This window comes from Furipterus horrens, unplaced genomic scaffold (assembly GCF_987537825.1).
Source record: "Furipterus horrens unplaced genomic scaffold, mFurHor1.1.pri manual_scaffold_4, whole genome shotgun sequence".
NCBI lineage: Eukaryota > Metazoa > Chordata > Mammalia > Chiroptera > Furipteridae > Furipterus > Furipterus horrens.
In genome coordinates, this window is record NW_028327174.1 from 50,761,183 (window position 1) to 50,774,955 (window position 13,773).

A 13,773-nucleotide genomic window follows, 5' to 3' on the forward strand; every position below is an offset into this window, starting at 1 on the left:
TCCTTCCTCTGCACGCAAGGTGGTTACGCTTCCAGCACAATGCTTATCAAATTGTTGTGTGTCGCTCTACGGGACTGGAAGCTTACCCAGGGCAGGCCATACCTTTCCTTTACATGTTGCGTACCAGGGTATTTAAATGCCTTTTAGAAATGACGAGAATGTTCGCCACCCATATGCAATGTGTTAAGGAGAAAAGTGAATGCTACAGATTTTTTGTTTAAAGCATTTTGTGATTCCTATAAATTACTAAATTTCTATCTCTCAGTCTAAAGTAAATTTCTAGCCCTGACCGGTATGGCTCAATTGGTTGGGCGTCATTCCACAAAGTGAAAGGTTGCCAGTTCAATCCCAGGGCACATGCCTAGGTTGCAGGCAGGTTCAGTCCCCCGTTGGTGCACATATGGGAAGCAACTGATCAATGTTTCTCTCCCTCTCTCTCTCCCTTCCTTGCCCTCCCTCTAAAAATAAATAAATAAAATATTAAAGTAGATCTCTAATTAAAGTTACAAATTATATATTTTTGAAATCTTATTTATTGACTTGAGAGAGAGAGAGATCTGTTGTTCCACGTATTTATGCATTCATTGGTTGATTCTTGTATGTGCCCTGACCAGGAATTGAACCCACAACCTTGATGTATTAGGGCAACACTAACCAACTGAGCTACCTGGCCAGGGCACAAATTATAACTTTTAAACCTGGAAAAGTAATTCAATAGTAAGTCACTCAGTGTCACAGAATGTCCCCATGATACACAGCATGTCATGTTTATTCAGTTTGTAATGAGAGCCTTCAACCACATCCTATCATTTACATCTCAACATAACATGAAGTAGATAAGATATCTGAAATCCCAAATAACAGGAGATAAGACTTAGTACCCTTTTGAATTCAACATTAGTAAATAGCTATTAAGCCTCTAAGTTCAATGGCTTACTCAACTCAACTGAACAGTAAAGTTTAAGACTGAACTATCACTTATTTTAAGTCCCACCACACGCCCACACCCGCAGTAGAAAACATACCACTTCAGAAGTCAGAGACAAGGATTGGGCTTCTTGTACCAAACCAAAAAAAAAAAAGTTTCTTGCAAATTTAATATACATTTAAAATATAATTTATCTCCAGTCAGCTTTGCTATTTACATTATTAGTTGAATATTTTTAATGAAAACCAAGATAAGCTGTAGCATCTCTAACTTTGCCACATTACACTCAGGTCATCTGTACCATTAATCACATCCACGTTACTCATATGTTGCAACATACTCTTCCTCTGGGAGCAGATCCCAGTCTGGAAATGAAGATCATTTGCCAAAGAGAAAAGATCAGTTTGGCAGGATACTCTCCCATCCACATTTTTTTGTTTGTTTGTTTTCAAAGCACTTCTCATTTGCAAATAATTAAAGTACAGGAAATTCCAAAAATTTTTCCCAAATGCTGCTGCACTGTAAGATGATCACTATAAAAGTTAAAATTCTCAACCCTGGCTGGTGTGGCTCAGTGGATTGAGTGCTGGCCTGTGAACCGAAAGGTCACCGGTTTGATTCCCAGTCAGGACACATGCCTGGGTTGCAGGCCAGGTCCCCAGTTGGGGGCGTGCAAGAGGCAACCAATCAATGTATCTCTCACACATCAATGTTTCTCTTCCTTTCTCCCTCCCTTCCCCTGTCTCTGAAAATAAATAAATAAAATCTTTAAAAAAAATTAGAATTTCCGGGGCTTAAAAAGAGAAAAACCCTGGAAATACACTTAAAAAAAACAAAACTGAAAATGAACAGGTTCTGCATTCTTTTTTGGGGGGGGCATTATTACTTTTATTATTATTAATACCATTAATATATTGCCACTGATATTGTTAACCAGTGAATGTCACTTTTCCACCAAGAAACATAAGATATTGTGATTACAAAAACATATTGCTAGGTAATTGATAATATTAGTGAATTAAAAGCTGTGGCTTAAAAAAAATTTATTTGTTTATTTATTTTTTGGGGGGACCCCTGCATTCTTAATACTAGAGCAATATTTCAAATACTTACATCCTGTCAAAGGTAAAGTTCAAGTACAATTCAAAGAATATGTGTTACATGTCATAACCTGCTGAGAGTACAGTTTTCTGTCTGTACTTATGTGAAAGTCCCTGCACTGATCTTACTGGGAGCAAGATCATTTAGAATTAGAACATATGATCTGCCAGGGCAGAGACTTTCTTTGGCTTTAGATGCACAAAATTTCCAATCTTTGCTAGCCTTTCATTTAAAACTTTGAATTAAATATAGGGCCTTCAAAAGAAAAAAAAAAAAAACACCTGGTCTATGAGGGTATCAATATTCTGAATTATCTTCTTTCAAATACTAAATAAGTGAACATGCAAAGCTATTTGGTCTTAGAAAAATAGAAAAAGAGCAACATGTCTGGAAATGAAAGTTTTACAGACACTGGTTCTAAGGAGGAATACAGCTCTGAGACAACTTTTAATGGGATCCCAGGTGATACTCTAGGCATTTAAAAAATATCTTTTCACCCGCAAACCACTTGAATACACAGAATAACAAGATCTCAAATGCATTTACTACAAATTTTATGATCCTCGTCTTACAAGTGGTAATCTGAGGAACAGGAAGAAGGAGGAGTTTCCTCCAGTATTTCTCAAGGAAGTAGAGGAACACAGAGAGAAAAAAACACACAGGAATTCTGATACTAAAATACTCTTCTGTAACACATTTTTATCGCTTTTCAGCCCTTTTTATTCGTATGTCTGAGGGAACCTTAGTCATCATAATGTGTTAAGAAAAGAGAGAAAAGACAAGACACTTTAAGACTTTCTGGAATGTCCTAGGCCTTGACCTCACCCCACCCCCATGTCCTCCTTCCTGTCAGCTGACTGTAGGAACTCTATTTAGTGTGAATGCCCCTTAAACATTCTCTGTGAATCCATAAACACATCAACATGTAAAAGTTAACAGAGTAAGAGTTTGGGGATTTTAACCACTAGTCCATAGAATTTATTTTCTCTGAAAAAAAAATTTTGATTGATTTTAGAGAGAGAGGAGGGCAAGAGAGAGAGAGGAAGAAGAGTGAGAGGAAGAGTGAGAGGGAGAGGGAGGGAGAGGGAGGGAGAGGGAGAGAGAGGGAGAGAGAGAGAGAGAGAGAAACATTGATTTGCTGTTTCATTTATTTATGCACTCATTGATTGATTCTTGAAATGTGCCCTGACAGGGATCAAACCAGCAACCTTGGTGTATTGGGGTGACACTCTACCCAACTGAGCAAACAGCCAGGGCTGGAAATTGTTTTAAAAGAAGTAAATAGGCCCTGGTCAGTTAGTTCAGTAGCTTAGAGCATTGCCCAATATGCCCAGGTTGCGGGTTCGATCCCTGTCAGGGCACATACAAGACTCTACCAATGAATGCCTAAATAAGTGGGACAACAAATTGAAGAAGTAAATAAGTTAGGTCCCAAATGTCAAGTAAAAAGCAGGATTTCCTGTCCCCTGTACCCTTATTTTCAGAAAAAATTCTCTTTGAAAGTTGATTTTCAACACTTTAACTTACTGAGAGACTCCTACCCCTCTCAGCCACTTCCTTCAACCTTTCAACTCTGATCTTCCTTCAGACTCTCATCCCTCCAAAGCCAAGGGTGGAGGAAGGATAACTTTTAGGGAAAAATGAGACTTTGCTGAACTATGCATGAGTATCATAGGGTGTAGATAAAACCTGGCCTAATTTCTCATAGTATTGCAAGATAAACATTTCCTTCTCCCTCTTAAAGTAAAATAACACATAAAGAAGTAGGGAGCACTGATCTCCACTGGTGGGATTTCTCTATTTTTTCTGTATTTCTGAACATGCTACAAAAATTATGTTACTCTTTCAATTAGGAAAAAGAAAAGGAAATATTTCATATTTACTAAATTAACAACAGATAAAAATGATAAAACCAAATGCTGATGAGGTGCTGGAGAATAAACTACCTCCTCAGATTGTGCTAATGGTGGTGTAAAATAGTATAATTTTTGCCAACAAGCTGAATATACATAAGAAGAATGTTTGAGGAATTATATCTTTCAACCATGATAACATCACTTCAGTAATATAGCCTCCCATCCCAAATAACTAAAAAAAAACGTTTCTGCCAAGATGCTTAGAGCTTTTTTATTAGGCTAAAAAAGAACCTAATTACTGGGGAATGATTAAACAGTATAATGAAATACCATGTTGCCATAAAAGGATAACTACATGAACTAGGAAGATACATAGAAAGGTGTATATAAAAAAAGACCAAACAAACGATAAAGCACACAAAACAGTGTGTACACAGTGACTAAAGCCATGTAAAAACTAGTTATGCAATGATAAGGATATCGTTGTGCACAGCTGATGAAGATAACTTTTTTCCTGGTTTACTTGGCTTTTTAGTCTCCTTTCTGGTTTACTGTGTGTGTGTGTGTGTGTGTGTGTGTGTGTGTGTGTGTGTGTGAGAGAGAGAGAGAGAGAGAGAGAGAGATTGTTCAGATGACTATTTCATTTATTTAAGAGAAACAAACTTCCTGAACCCGTAAGCTTCTAATTTAAGAGTTTTAGTACAAGTCTGCTGTACTGCAATATATTTCTCCTCTTTATTGCCCTGATGTTTTTATTCAGTTAAGACACTAAAAATGTGGGAAGAGGAAAGATCGCTAAATTCTTTGAGAATAGAGCTGTTGATACGCTTTAATTTCTTCCCAGTTTCATTAGATTTCGAAGATGTGTAAGGCCATGGCCAGTTGCTTTTATTCAATAAACCATTATTATAATATTCATGAAGATGGTGTTATATGGTAGAAAGGGTACTACACAATTTCTATTAATTAGTCACATGACATTGGGTATATCAGTTAACTACTCTGACCTTGGCTATTTCCATCTGTAAAATATGGATTCTTAATATTTTTAAGAAATATATATTTATTTTTATTTAAATTCCCTGGTATGGTCCAGACCTGATAAGGCAGTTCAACAATGCCATGAGACCGCGGCTTTCATCTCTACCATCCATAGAGCTGGCTTTTTTCTTTCTTTCTTTCTTTTTTTTTTTTTTTAAGATTTTATTTATTTCTTTTTAGAGAGAGGGGAAGGGTGGGAGAAAGAGAAGGAGAGAAACATCAGTGTGTGATTGCCTCTTGCCCCACTCCCACCCCCTCAACCAGGGACCTGGCCTTCACCCAGGCATGTGGCCTGACTGGGAATTGAACCAGCGACCCTCTGGCTTTCATCTAGCAGTCAATCCACTGAGACACACCAGCCAGGGCAAAAAAATATTTTATCGATTATGCTATTACAGTTGTCCCAATTTTCCCCCCTTTAACCCCTCTACCCAGTACCCCACTTCAGCAATCCCACCCCCTTATTCATGTCCATGGGTTGTGCATATACTGGTAAGTTCTTTGGCTTCTCCATTTCCTATACTCTTCTTAATATCCCCCTATTTTGTACCTACCAATTATGCTTCTTAATCCCTGAACCTTTTACCCCATTCTCCCCCTTCTCCCTTCCAGCTGATAACCCTTGAAATGATCTCCATACCTATAATACAGTTCCTGTTCTGGTTGTTTGCTTAGTCGTTCGTTTTTTTTGTTTGTTTGTTTGTTTTTTTTTTTAGATTCACTTGTTGATAGTTGTGCATTTGTTGCCATTTTAATGTTCATAGTTTTGATCTTTTTCTTAAGTAAGTTCCTTTGACATGTAATATAATAATAGCTTGATGATGATGAACTTCTTTAGCTTTGCCTTGTCTGTGAAGCACTTTAGCTGCCCTTCCATTCTAAGATGATAGCTTTGCTGGATAGAGTAATCTTAGTTGTAGGTCTTTGCTTTTTGTCACTTTGAATACTTCTTGCCAGTCCCTTCTTGCCTGCAAAGTTTCTTTTGAGAAATCAGCTGATAGTCTTATGAGAACTCCTTTGTAGGTAACTCTCTTCTTTTCTTTTGCTGCTTTTAAGATTTTCTCTTTATCTTTAACCTTTGGCATTTTAATTATGATGTGTCTTGGTGTGTGCCTCTTTGTGTCCAACTTGTTCGGGACTCTCTGTGCTTCCTGGACATCTACAGTATTCCCTCACCTATCGCGGTATTACATTCTAGACCACCCTGCGATAGGTGAAAATTCACGAAGTAGGAACCTTACATTTATTTTAGTATTTATATATATTTTAAGGCTTTATAAACCCTTCCCACACACTTATAAGCCATTCCCAGTCCCTTATTAACCTTTCCCACTCCCTTATTAACCTTTTCCACATTTTTATAAACACTACTTATGTTCTTAAACATATTCTACACTCTTAAACCTACGTAACTTTAACAATTATGTATACAGTATCGCAAAGTCCCGCAATACAGCAAAAAACCCGCGATAAATAATAAAATATAATACAGTAGTCCCTCTCTATATTGTGGTTCACGTATCGCGGCCTCATTGTATCGCAGAACTTTAAAAAATATATTTAATTATTTATCGCGGATATTTTGCTATACGGTGGGGTTTTGCGGTACTGTATACGTATGTTGTTAAAGTTACGTAGATTTAAGAGTGTAGCATATGTTTAAGAACATAAGTAGTGTTTATAAAAGTGTGGAAAAGGTTAATAATGGAGTGGGAAAGGTTAATAAGGGATTGCGAATGGTTTATAAGTGTGTGGGAAGGGTTTATAAAGTCTTAAGATATATATAAATACTAAAATAAATGTAAGGTTTCTACTCTGCGGATTTTCACCTATTGCGGGGGATTGGGGGGCAGGGTCTAAAATGTAATACCTGTGATAAGTGAGGGAATACTGTATTTTAAAAAATCCCGTGATACAGTGAGGCCGTGATAAGTGAACCGCAATATAGAGAGGGACTACTGTACTGAATATGTGTGTCTATTTCCTTCACCAAATTAGGGATGTTTTCTTCTATTATTTTTTCAAATAAGTTCTCAATTTCTTGTTCTTCCTCTTCTCCATCTGGAATTTCTATATTCAAACGTTGGTATGTTTGGAGATAACCCAGAGGGTCCTTATCCTATCCTTGTTTTTTTTAAATTCTTTTTTCTTTTTGCTGTTCTGGTTGAATGCTTATTTCTTCCTTATGATCCAAATTGTTTATTTGAATCCAGGCTTCCTCCCGTTCACTGATGGTTTCCTGTAGATTTTTCTTTATTTCATTTATCTTCATTTCTTCTTTTATGTTGTTGCCATACTCAATGAGTTCTTTGAGCATCATGATTACCAGTGTTTTAAAGTGTTTTAAACTCTGCATCTGATAGGTAAGTTATCTCCATTTCATTTAGTTCTTTTTCTGGGGTTTTGTTCTGTTCTTTCCTTTGGGCCATCTTTCTTTGTCTCCTCATTTTGGCAGCCTCCCCGTGTTTGTTTCTGTGTATTAGGTAGAGCTGCTTTGCCTCCCTGTCTTAGTAGCATAGACTATTGTAAAAAAGGCACCTGTAAATTGTGTGTGTTGGGGGCAGAGCCTTAGTAACCGCTAGGGCAGGGCAACCTGCTCCACGGCTCTGTGGCTGTGTGTGGTGGGGAGGGCTTGAAGAGGACAATGCCACTGCCTGTCTTCCAGAGGTTTGCCTGACAGCCACCCCATTTCTAGTCACTTCACCCACTTCCTATATGCGATTGGCACCCTTCCAGCTGTTGCCCTGGTGGTGAATCCCAGAGTGGGTGGGTTTGTATACATTCTAAGTCCGTGCAGGCCCTTTAAGCTGGGTGTCCTGAAAATCTGGCAGTTTCTTCCACCGCCCCAATCCCCACTGGTTTTTCCAGCTAGAAGTTATGAGGATTTATCTTCCAGGCACTGGCACCCTGGACTGTGTGGTCTGGCCTAGGGCTGGGGTTGCTTGCTCCCATGGTATCCCTTCTGATTTTTATCCACCATATGTGAATGTGGGATAGTCTATTCCACTGCTGCCACCTCTCTGTGCCACACTGCATCTCCTCGCCTCTCCGCCTGTCTCCATGACTCCTCACCTCCTGCCCATCTGGATAAATGTAGCTTCTTTAAATCCTTGGTTGTTGGACTTCCATAGAGCTTGATTTTCTGATGGTTCTGGATGTTATTTGTGTTGCAGTCTAGTTGTAATCCTTTCTATGGTTGAGCAAAGGACATCAAGGACAGCCATTTAGGGCAACAAAGAGTGAGAAAGATCAGAATTCCTTTATACCTGGATTCATTATTATCTTACCACAAAAGACCAAACTGTTACTCAGAGTTACTAATTAGGGGTAAATAAAACTTATTTATACTGGTATGAGGTCTTTATGAGAAATGATCCACTATAGAGAGAAGTCATTCTTATTTTTATTTGAAACATAGAAGAAGCTATAAATTACAGGTGAATATAATAAATCAGCAAAAATTTAGTTTTAAAGGGATATATGAGAAAGACAGCAATGATAGAAAAAGATAATTCTTGTGTTGATCTAACAAAACCAGTTATCCATATTTAAAGCACCTGCAATGTATCTAATAGAGGTGTAATGTTGATTCAATTTAAGATTTATAATTCTCTGATAAGCAAATTAAAGATATACTCCTCTACATGAGGATGACCACAGTGATGTTGACAGTTACTCAAATCCCTTTCTTCTCTAAGCTCATCTTAAAATTATAATTAAAAAATATGCAGTTAATGCCAATTTTAAAGATCCTCAGAATTGTATTCTTCTTGGAATTTAATTCTAAATAATTTACTTGAGACATTAAGAAAGTGAAAGAAAAATCTTATTAAGATAACATTAAGTAGATAAGGGAACACATGCAATTATTAACCATGAAAGGAGAAAATAAAACGTCATGGATAATTTTATAACAATATAGAGAGTCCCTACAGACACCTACCTACACATTCTTCAAGAAGGCAAATATAAATTGTTTCTTTGATGTAGATCATAGATTCATTGGCTATGGATAAAATATCTGATGAACAGAGATCAGATTTTAGCTTAGTTTCCTTATTTTCTCAAGGGCTCACTCCACTACACCAGTACCTACACTGACATGTACTAGTGTTATGTAAAGGTAAACAAAATACTAAGTGTCACTTCCAGGAACTGACAAGAAGGAAAACCACAGAAATGTTGGACTGTTTAAAGAAGGATAGTTGTACTCTCGTATAAACAAGTGAAGTTTTTGCTGGCATTTTGATGCTAGCCATTAATATAATGATACTGATGATAAGAGGAACAGAAATTCTAAGGAAAATTCATGGATTTAGAAGTCTAAGAGGAGAGAAGTGGCAAAGAAATGAAAAGGGGATGGGACAAGGGAAACTCCCATTTTTATTTCAGATTTCTTTTAGTTGAATGAACTGTTTACCTTTGTAATATAAAACAAGTTAACACAATTAAAATATGACTAATTAGGAGCATTAAAATATACCATAAATAAAATAGGGGGAAAAGAAGAAAGAAAAATTTTTTTCTAGATAGTTTTAATTCTATTTACTTATCATTACCTTATCATTACTGCCTCCTATCCTTGGTTAGTTCCCAAAGAGTGACCAGTGTGTGTTTATGTGTTTTAGAAAATAGGAATTCTTTTGTGAGGAGGCATTCTTTCTTCTCCTCTCCTTTTCTCCTTCCTTTATCTAATTACTCTCCTAGAAGATGGAAATACTCCCTGGAAGAAGCTGTAGTAAACACTGGTGTAAAAGAACCGAGGGATATCCATATTCCGGCCTTATTTTCTTGCATCACACCTCACTGGTTCAATCTTGAGCCAAGCAAAAGACAATAATTTAAATAGATTATGAAGGTAGAAATATACCATCCAAACATTGGTGTTTATTCTCTTATCCAATGATTTGTGTGAACCAAATATGTAAGGAACCAAACAGAAAAAACTGAAACTTAAGGAACTTGTCACATGTTCCCTACCTTGTTTTATTTTTCCTAGCCATGGAAGAAGAGGTTTTTAATTCTTAAATAACCTCATCCTGGTTTCTAAAGATTATGCATTCAAATGTCAACATGACAATAACTGGACATTGGTTATAGCCAGTTGATAAGCTATCTTTTTAATAAAAGAGTGCGCATTATAGTCATATAAGCTATGTAAAACAAACATTAACATACACATGAAGTTAGGGATGTTAAAACACATTCAGTATATGTCACTGGAGGTTTCTTTTTCCTAGTAGTGATGATAAGTTACATTAATCAATCCATCACTCATTTGCTCACTGGAATTAGACCCATCATATCCAACTAAACCATCTGATAATAACCTATTCACTAAAGGTAGAGAATAAGTGAGAATTAGTTTTTAATTGATTCTTATAATTATAAATTGAGTTCTAAGTTTCTTTTCCATCTTTATTAAATAAACACTAAGAGCCAAATTATAGTGCTGACCACTAGAGAAGGAAAATGTCATCACTTTGAATGAAATTATAGACTGGAAAGTGTACAGATTTATATATGACTATTAAAGGAAGTATAATGTAAGTGCCCAAAGAGAAGTAAAATATTATAGGAGAGTGAGAAGTGGGGTTAATTCGTCTGGGGGAAACTGAGGTAAGGCCTCATAGTCTTGATAGACCTTGAAGACTAAGATTTTAGAAGGGAGAAGTTGGGGGACAGGCATGAATAATTTTGAGAAGGAAGAGTAATCCAGGATTTGAGTATAAGACTGGTTGTGAGACTGGAAAGGTAGATTGAGTTCAGATTATGGAAGACCCGAATATTAAATGTGGATTAATTCTGAGGTATCAAAAACTTCTAATCAAGGAAGTCGTCGTCCGTCGGCAGCCGTCCGTCTCGAGAGACGATGGTGTAGCTTCTTAAGAGTCTATCTGCACCGCCGAGAATGGCTGTGCAGTCCGACTCGGGAGTGACACGGTATCTGTCTCCTCCCGTGTTGAATCGACATCTTGCGATGATGCTGGAGTGTCCTCTCCAGTGAAGCTGAAGCTACAGAGCCTGGGCAGGGTGATATGGAGGATCTGCTGTTGCCCATGCAGCAGACCCCCCCTCTCTTCGCAGCTGAAGGGTCCAAGGGAAAGACGAGTCAATACAGCTTGGCTTCAGGTGCGCCGCAGGAGTTGCCGGTGTTGACTACAACGTCAAACCGCCTTAGGGACTCCGGCTCCGGATTTTCTGTCGGGGTTTACTCCCTTAGCCTTTCCCCTGAAGAGGTATGCCGCAAGGCAGCGGAGGTTTTTTGGAGTCAGAGTTTTCCTTCTCTGATGTGCCCTGACTGGAAGATCGAACCAGCGACACTTAGCTCGCAGGCCGACGCTCAATCCACTGAGCCAAACCAGCCAGGGCCAATCAAGGAAGTAACATAATTTATAACTATATTTAGAAAAATAAGTAGCAACAGTGTGGAGGCTCCATGGGAAGAACGAAATGAGAGGCCAGTAGGGGAGGTTGTAGCAATACTAAGGGATTGGACAGAATGGCCCATACTTGAGTAATGCGTAAGGGGTGGACTGACTTACAGGGCTTAGAAAGTAACTGACTGTGAAGAGGAGGTGGACAAAAGGAAGAACTGATGATTCCCAGCTTTACAGACTAGGAGATTTGGTGAATGGTGATGCATTAAGGGACACGATGGGCAAAGCAGGTTTTGGTCTGAAAGATAATGAATCTTTCTTAGCATTCTCGAACTGGAGGGCCTAAGGGGCATTCACAGAGAGATGTCTGATCTGGCAGACAACCAGAAATATAAGGCTGAAGCTTGGGTTAAGAGTTCAGGATTAGAATCTAGTTTGGGGATTCATTTCTTGGAGTCATGTAAAGAGATAAGATTACAGAGAGAAAGCAGGGGGGGAGGAAGGAAGGAAGGAAGGAAGGAAGGAAGGAAGGAAGGAAGGAAGGAAGGAAGGAAGGAAAGAAGGAAAAGAAAAGGAAAGAAAGGAAGAAAGGAAGAAAGAAAGAAAACAGAACAGAAGGGCAGCTCTGACTGGTGTGGTCCTCCCACAAACCTAAAGGTCGCTGGTTAGATTCCTGATCAGGGCACATGCCCAGATTGCCCGGATTGCCTGGATTGCCCGGATGGGCGTGTGACAGGGGCAACTGATCAATGTTTATCTCCCTCTCTTTCTCCCTCCTTTCCTCTCCCTCTAAAAATAAATTAAAAAACAAAACAGGAGGGTGAATAAAAGATCAGGAAGAGAAATGGACAAGAACTAAAACCATCTACACCAAAAGGGAGAGAGGCTAAGAAAAGTGAGACTCAAGCCAATTGACTTTGTCTCCCGCAGATGACTCTGATAAAAAGATTTAGGAGGACACAACGTTAGACTGTGTATTTCTATTGTCTATGTGCTCCCAGACTCTGCTCAGCTAGTTAGCTGAGTTTCAGTCCAGTTCTCTAAAATTCAGTTATGGTACCAAAAATTCACACAATATGTGCCCAACTATATTCCTTTATCTCACTGAGGTACTAATTTGTTGGAGCGAAGTATACGTTCTTATCTATATACTCTGGCTCCTAAAAGGATTTCTAGCGCCCTTTCTATATTTCTCAGAGCTTCCTTCCTAAGATCCAGTTAAGTGACTTCCTGGTTAAATAAAGCCTTATCCATGTTAAAGCTGAAATTATGTTAACAAAACCATAACCTAGTTTTAAACTGATTAGTTATTCCTTAACCTAAAGTAGACACAATTTTTAACAGTTTTATTGAAATATTAAGACAAAACTTTAAAAAGTAATCTATGCTGTTTCCAATGTAGATAATGATACTTATTTAGACACAGTTACATAAAACCAAGGGCTGCTGTGTATCATACTCCCCAAGCAGTCCATTAAGCGACAAATGACTATGAAGAAATTTCATAAGGCAATTTTAAAAAGTCCAATCTTAGGACAATTACACCCCTTCACCCCCACTTCCTAGATCATTAGCTGCCCAGCGCCTATGAAATTGGGTTGGGGACTCACAATTCTTTATATAAAGAGTTTTTTCTCCTCTCTGGTCAGCCACAGAGATAGGCTTGTTCTGACCCATCTCTCACCGGGCATTTATGAGAAAAAAGTCTCTCACAAGATCCTTACACATAATCAGCATTTTTGTTTGCTGCAGTCCCAGTCATTTCCTACCTTAGGCCAGTTTTGACATGCACCAGCCTTTTGCACTGAATCTACATTGTGTGTGCTGGCATGACATCAGCTGTCCTGCCCCTTAGCAAGGTCTGTGAGGAGGAGACTTACAATGGTGCTTTGAGTCACAACAAAGCCCCTTCCTCTCTATTTAGGATTTCTGACATTTTTTTCCTTCCATTTAAAATTCTTCTTCCCATTTAAATGAAGAAAAAAATTTTTTTTTATTAAGACCATAAAGGAGAAAGAGGGAGTTGGCAGGCCTAGAGGGACTAAAAGTTGGGAGGGAAGAGAGTTTAAGAAAAGCCGTAAAACTGCTTTGTGGTTACATCTCTTGCCAGCTGGTTTCAGTGTTAAAATAGAGCTAAAACTCATTCACAGAAGAGGGTTCTAAGTTTGAAAGCCTTTAAAAATTCTTCCTATATTCTCAAATAGATGAGCCCTAAAAACTCAAGAAGGTTTCTAGGCAGGAAGCTCCAGGAACTGTAAGTTATGGAAAGAAATTGACTAAGTCACCCCAAATATAATAGAAGATAGGAAAGTTATCTAATTTTTATCTCAGAAAGAACACTTCATACAATTACTTCACCAATAGAGGGATTTGGGCCAAATATTTAGCTTAAAAAATTCAACTCCCCCATTTAGATGCAATCTAAAGCAAATGATGGCTTTGCTTCCAATCAGATCTGTTTATTTCA

General features: G+C 38.1%; 1 protein-coding gene across 1 annotated transcript in view; it reads right to left on the reverse strand.

Moving 5' to 3' along the window:
- The window catches only part of LIMA1 (LIM domain and actin binding 1), an 86,585-nt gene that overhangs the window by 24,071 nt on the left and 48,741 nt on the right, over positions 1–13,773 (reverse strand). The gene's annotated exons all lie outside the window — the stretch shown is intronic.